The 6,951-nt window shown below is 50.1% G+C and overlaps 1 pseudogene; it reads right to left on the bottom strand.

The window, feature by feature from the left end:
* The window catches only part of LOC119361409, a 32,733-nt pseudogene extending 29,247 nt beyond the window's left edge, over positions 1-3,486 (bottom strand).
* Positions 3,487-6,951: the final 3,465 nt, after the last annotated feature.

Below are 6,951 nucleotides of genomic sequence, written 5' to 3' on the forward strand. Positions count from 1 at the left end.
AAAACTAAAAAAAAACCAAACCTTATAGTACCGGTTGGTCTTACCAACCGGTACTAAAGGGCTCCAGGCCCCCGGAGCTGGCTCGTGCCACGTGGTTGCCCTTTAGCACCGGTTTGTGCTGAACCGGTACTAAGGGGGGGGGGGCTTTAGTGCCCACACTTTAGTGCCGGTTATGGAACCGGCACTAAAGGGCCTTACAAACCGGTGCTATTGCCCGGTTCTGCACTAGTTATATTTGTTTTTTTTTTGCTTTTCTGATTTTTGCACAGGTTACAAAATATATTATTGGACAGAATATAGACAGCAGCACACAGCAACATCAGATTCATCGAATACAATAGAAGATTAGTCTCCGAATACAATTCATCATATTAGTCTCCAAATTCAAAAGACCGAACAAAGATAAAATATTACAAGTCTCAAGACCGCGAGTATCGAGTTTGTCTTCACATTACAAGTCGATATCGATCATCTAAACTACCATCACATAAAAGAGAGTTGTGGTCATCACGATGAGCATCATTGCGATCAAACTGGTCTTCATCCGGTTCCTCCAACGCTCCCTCCTATCTCCCGCTAGATAGCGGGCATATCTAGATTCGGCCTCCGCCCTAGTGGTGTACCCTTTGTAACTGTTACCGCTGAAACGGTGAACCTGTCTCCGACACTCCTCCCAGTCGTCGTAGACTCCGGGAACCTTACCCTTGTACACGACATACGACGGCATCTCTATGCACAAGCCAAACAACAGACAATACATAAGCAATATGTAAGTATGCAACAAAAGGACCGGAAGAGAAAAGTAAGACATTAATAGCACGATTCATGGTCCTACTAATAAATAGCATCGATTACATCTAAGTTGAATGACTGTCCAAACCAAAGAGACATGCAAATTCATTAAAGTTTAATTACAACATGAGCCAATCAATGTTTCAGAACTACACATCACTACTTTCGACTCGACTCATCGGACAGGAGCGTGGATGAAGCCGCCGTCTGTCGTGATGGTCATGAAATCGCGGTCATTGTCACCCTGCATTTGTAGCGTTCCATCTATCTCATTGTTGAACGGTTGATATCTGAGGTAGAACTGCCCCAACGTATGAAGGACATATTGATGGATGATGTCCGCAAAGTCCGACTGGATGCGAAAGAATTCTTGTCTGAGGTCCGCGTCCTGGATTGCCAACAAGTTCGCGGCCCAATCTTTGAGATTATCTGGTAGCAGAAGTTGATGATGGTCCCTTACGATCGCCCGCATGTGATGGAGGGCGTAGTAGGCATCCTTCTGACCGCCAGGCGGCTGTTTGACGCAGCAGAACTTCGTATTGTGTGAGAACATGTGCTTGCCGTACTTACGAACAGTCCTGGTGAAGGTGACTCCAGATTTGGCATAGCCGGGGACAACATCATCAAGAACTTTCTTGACATTTGTGTAGTCTATCTTGGAGTTACGGTTCGGGTCGAAATACATGGCCATGGAATATTTCGGGCTTAAGAGGATGAGTGTGCAATGTGTGTCACTGCACAGAACACGGAATGTTAGAAAAAAGAAGATCGAAATATAAGAAATCATATGTTACGGGGCGGTTAAGGGATGACTTACTCGGGAAAGTAAGCCACAAGGAAGTTATCCTTATCTGGGTTTGCCAGAATGACACCTTCGAGGTGTGAACTCACAACTTGGCAGTCCCCAGCGCTGCTCAAGTGCTTGGCACGCATGTAGAAGGGGTCGACTATCACGATGTTCGGGTCTTGTCTCTAATGATCCGCATCTCCATACTCAGCGAAAACAGCCGAACGAAGGTGTAGTGCAGCGGATGAAGGTTAAACATAGCAAAGATGTCATCAAATCGCAGGACGATCGTACCCCCGATGTCGGCATCCACAAAGCCCTTGCCCTCTGGCACCTTGGCCATGAAAACCGGGTATGCCACATCCTTCTCTCTGAGACGCCGCTTCTCCAAAGAAAGAACACTGTGGTGCAGACTCCACATAGCACCGGTTGCAGCATTCAGCATATTTGGCGGTAGCATCGCCCTACCCGCCACATGCACCCTCCTCGAGATATCCTTAGGTGAAGGTGGCCCGTCCTGAGCACGGATCGAACTTGGTGCCGGCTGGCTCGCACCGGCGCCCTTGTTAGTCTTTCGTTTCTGTCCCTTCTTCTTGATCTCCTGTAATGGGACCGCTCACAGACCGCCTTCTTGAGCGTGTTGGGGCTGATAATATTTCGCACCTCAGCTATCTGAGGCTCGGTGAAGGCGGTAGCTGGAGGCGTCTCCTGAGAACTGAACGCCAGATGACGCCTATTGCAATTGGATTTCTCCGCCGTACCAGCTAGATTGCGGTCGTCTTGGTTGGGTTCTTGAGAAAGAGGCCCGCAGAACTCGTCAGCGTACCCATGTTCGGCAAAGTACTTATCGACTTTGGTAAATGTACCGTCGTCGATGTCGTCGTCGTCCGGATCCTGTGCCATAGGGCTGTCCGGATCCTGTGCCATAGGGATGTCCGACATAGGGATGTCCGGCAGGTCCGGTAGCGTTGCGGCGTTCTTGCCATGGCTTGGCACCGGCACGACTGGCGCTCTTGTCTGTGGGGTGGTGTCCCCCACCCCCAAACGAATCTGGCTCTTCGGCCAAAGCAGCGGCCAGTTTACGCAGGCGCTGAGGGTCATCTCATCTTCTTCGTCGGCCCCAGCGGGTCGAACCGGAGGTAACAGCTCGTCGCAGCCTGGCAACACCTGAACCACTTCAACCCTATACGCTGTGGGTGGCATCGGATTACCGTGGAACATGCGGTTGCCCGGTTGAACGATTCTGCACTTGGCGATATCGACCAACTCGGCACCCACGAAGTGCAGAAGAGTGCAAGGAACATCGGCGGTGCCCTGCGAAAACATGTACAGGGCGTCAGGGATGCCTAGTCAAAGGCAAGGAGATGAAGTCATCGGCCAAGAGGCTTAGTTACCGTGATGCCGTCGAGCTCGGCTAATGTCGAGGCACCGCCAACGGCGGGCGTGCAACTGACGGAGGGGGCGCTTGCTGGCGAGGTGCCGGCCGGCGTACACCCGGGTGCATTAAGCTCCAATGCCCGTGCTGGCGCCGGAGACACGAATACCGCCTCTGCCGGAGACACCAATGGCGCCGCCTGCGTGTTGTGCGAGTTGCTGGCCGTGAAGCTGGGAACCGGGGGAGGCCCCTGTTGGCCGCCCGCAATCCACGTCGTCAGCCCATGAATCAACGTAGGCACCATGGCGTTGAGCTTCGTTCCCAGTTGTTGTTCCACTTGCTCTTGGACAAGCTCCGGAATCCGCACCACTTGTGCCTTGAGTGCTTCAACCTCGCGCGTCTGGCTTTCCGAGCTGGCCTTTTTCTCCTTCCGCACACCAGCGGTATAGTATGACCCCCATTTTGTGGAGAAGCCTTTGCCGGCCACACGACCAGCTGACGTCGGCTTAGTGATCTTATCCTTGCTTTTCATTATGTTCAACGCCCTATTTAAAGGGGTGTCGAAAGGGGAGCTCTGAGACAACCCCACGCTACTGCTTTCAGTTTCCTGCGAAAGGAACATGAACCATTTAGAAATATTGGGGATTAATTAGAGTGCAACCATATGGAGCTAATTACGCGGGGGTGTATTCCTTACCAGAACAAGCTCAAGCGCCCTGGTCTTCGGATCCGTGGTAAGCTCCTTTGTTATCGGGTCCTCCTTGTACCGAGCCCTGACATAGTTCCTGGTCTGCTTGTTACCGCTGTATTTCTCGAAGCGGGGCGGTAGGCCTTGCTCGGCACACTCCACGTCCTCCTTGTCCCATATAGGCTCCGCCACTCTATAACCATCAGGACCGAGTTTGTGTTCCCCTAAGTTCAACTCCCGCATTTCTTTCCCCCACTGACTTGATTTGGTGGTTGCACTGCTCTCGCACTTTATCTTGAACTCCTTGTGGTCATCTTCGCTCATCAAAGGATATTTCGCCTTGATCTTCTCATAACTATCACCTTTATCAATCATTCTCTTCACCGCGCTTCTCCAAGTAGACAGGGCCGTGCTCATCTTCGTGAGGGCAGCACTGTTCACTTTATTCCCTGAGAGGCGTGTGTTTTCAAATTCGGCGGGGAACTTGTATCGTTCGTGCAGCTTCGTGAAGAGGAGGTTGCGCAAATTCCCTCGGTCCTTATGCCTAAGGTTCTCGGTGTTGATCGAGACGGTGCTCCGGAGAATGCACCCGAGCTGAACCGAGTACCCCTTGACTATATGTTTGGGCTCCGTTGGATTCCCGTCGGAGTCCACTTGAGTGAATTCCTCCTTGAGGGTGCGGAGCGCATTCGGGCGCCGGTCCTGCCTTTGCTTCTTCGGTTGGCTGCCATCTATGTGTGTGCCGCCATCATCAGTGGTGGCATCCTCGGCGGCACCATCAGTGGTGTCATCCCCGACGCCACTAGGGGCTGTGTAATCAGGATCGGTGTCTTCCGCGGCGTCCTCATAGCGGTGAGGTTGTTCCTCCATCTCCTGGGACAGCTCCCAGAATTGCTTGCCGCCCGAACCGCCGGCCTCATCGTTGTTGGCCATGTTTCGCTTTAAATAGGAAAACAGTTTGGTCAAAAAGTTTGTTATTGTCAAGGAACAAGATCATGGTCTCATCATTTAGGGTTTGTCGACATCGAGGCATCCTAAAAGCTAAGCTTTTATCATTTAGGGTTTGTCGATGCCGAGGCACCCTAAAAGCCTAAGCCGAGGCACCCTAGGTTGGTCCTAATCACTTGGCACTAATCACTTGGCTCTATTGCCACCTATGGTTTAATGCTGCAAGAATGGCGGGGCATTTGATCCTACTTAACTAAGTACTAAGATAACCCGGTCCATGCATTAGTCGCAAGTACCCCATATGTCCTATTTTTAGCAAAGTCATGCTAAAATTTCAGCATGACCTTTGCTGAAAATAGGACATATGGAGTACCCGAATTTGCCGGAACGGAAGTTAATCAACATTCCGGCAAACTCAAGGGCCTCTCGGGGTACCTGCAAATTCATCACGACACGATGGTCGGAGACAAAACCCAGCAAACTAGCAAGATGATCATCATCTTTGCAAGATAGTAGCTCAAGTTATTGACAGTAGCCTCTGAAGAAAACAGCATTGCAACATTCAAGTTCACAGGATAAAAAAATCATCCATATTCACCTGGAGGAGACTTCATCGGAGAGTTTAGTCAGTATACTAGTACTCTTTAGAAAGCATGAGACATATATTAGCATAATCTGACATCAAGCAAATATTATAAGAACAGTGAAAATGTATGTTCACTGCAAATGAATATGGACCAAGTGTTCTCATTAACTACTTAAAGAATTAGTTCCATATTGTTGCATGAGAATTGTAGAGAGAAAAGATACAAGGTTCTACTTCTGGGATTGGTTACATCTCTTATTGTTCACATTCTTGTCAAAGGACTTTAACCATTAATTATCAGAAGAACTAATGCACATTTAAACACCCTGAATCCGGAAGAAGTAACACAACACTACATAGTACCTCTGTAGTTTCCATGCCAAACTTTGGGTGATATCAAACCATTAGAAAGAATGATCATGAGAACAACATTAGTTTGAAAGATATTGTAACCCCTCCTGGTAACAAATATTCATCTACTCATTTGTAGATACCTAGGAGTAACAAGAGTATCAAACTAACAGATCCATTAATCAATTATGGACTTCTTACATGTTACATCTATCATTAGTGGCCAGAAAGAATAGTAATTAATGTTTCATATTGTTGCATGAATCCAAACTCACTGGAAAATTCACTAATTGAGACTATCTACTTAAAGAAAGAATCTCTAGGCGGATGCTTAGTTGAGACTAGTATCCTCTAAAATGCATCTAAATGCAAGCTCAGAGATTTGAACATTTGGAAAACCCTAGCTACTTAATTCTCCAACCCCCTTTCCTTGTCCAAATTTCTCCAACCCCCAACCCTAGAACACATCAGAAGGAAATAAAGAGGGAGAAGAGGGGGAAGCGGCTCGGGTGCTCACTTGGGAGGTCGATGGCGACTCGGGGCAGCCGGAGCTAGTCGAGGCGGCGCGAATTCGGCATCGAGCGGTGGCGCTCCTCCTGGGCAGGTCGCACGGTCGAGGGCGTCGAGCGGTGGCGGTCCTCCTGGGCGTCCGAGCTCGTCCGGGTCCTCGTAGTCGAAGAGGAAGACGGCGGCGGTCCTCCTGGGCAGGCCGCACGGTGTTGGACGGCGAGCACGTCGAGGGCGCAGGCGGGGCCGCGGGGGGAGGGGGCGCTTGGACGGGAGGACGTCAAGGGAGGCGGCGAGGGAGGCGGCGCTCGGCTCAGGGACGGCGAGGGAGGCGGCAAGGGAGGCGGCGCTCGGCTCGGGGACGGCGAAGGAGGCGAGGGGGACGGCGAACACGGGGGGCAGCGGGTGAGATCGATGAGGCAGGGGAGAGATTAGAGAGATTGAGGATTTAGTGTGGGGGGGAGCTTTCTAATGGCGCACCACCCCCTCGTGCGCCATAAGTACGACTATTCTAATGGCGCACCACCCCTCGGTGCGCCATTAGAATTTTGTTTTAATCTAGCCCACTAGCCCTATCTACAACCTAACCCTATCTACAACAGAACCCACCCACTAGCTCGACTGGTCAGCACGCAGCACACACACCAGGAGGTCTTGGGTTCGATTCCCGGGCTCCCCAATATTTTTTTATGCATTTTAAATGATGTTCTTTATATTTATTTGTGTTTAAATATGTTCAAACTTGTTTAAATCATAACAGTAATATTTTTTAATAAAAACAGTAATAATTTTTTTAAAAATATGTTCAAATTTGTTACTTGAAAATATCATCGGCGGCGGCGGTGGAGCGGGGGAGGGTGCAGGGGGTGCCTGTTGGCGGCGGTGGAGCGAGGGAGGGTGCGGGGGGCGGGTGCTCG

Source organism: Triticum dicoccoides, chromosome 2B, assembly GCF_002162155.2.
Source record: "Triticum dicoccoides isolate Atlit2015 ecotype Zavitan chromosome 2B, WEW_v2.0, whole genome shotgun sequence".
Classification (NCBI taxonomy): domain Eukaryota; kingdom Viridiplantae; phylum Streptophyta; class Magnoliopsida; order Poales; family Poaceae; genus Triticum; species Triticum dicoccoides.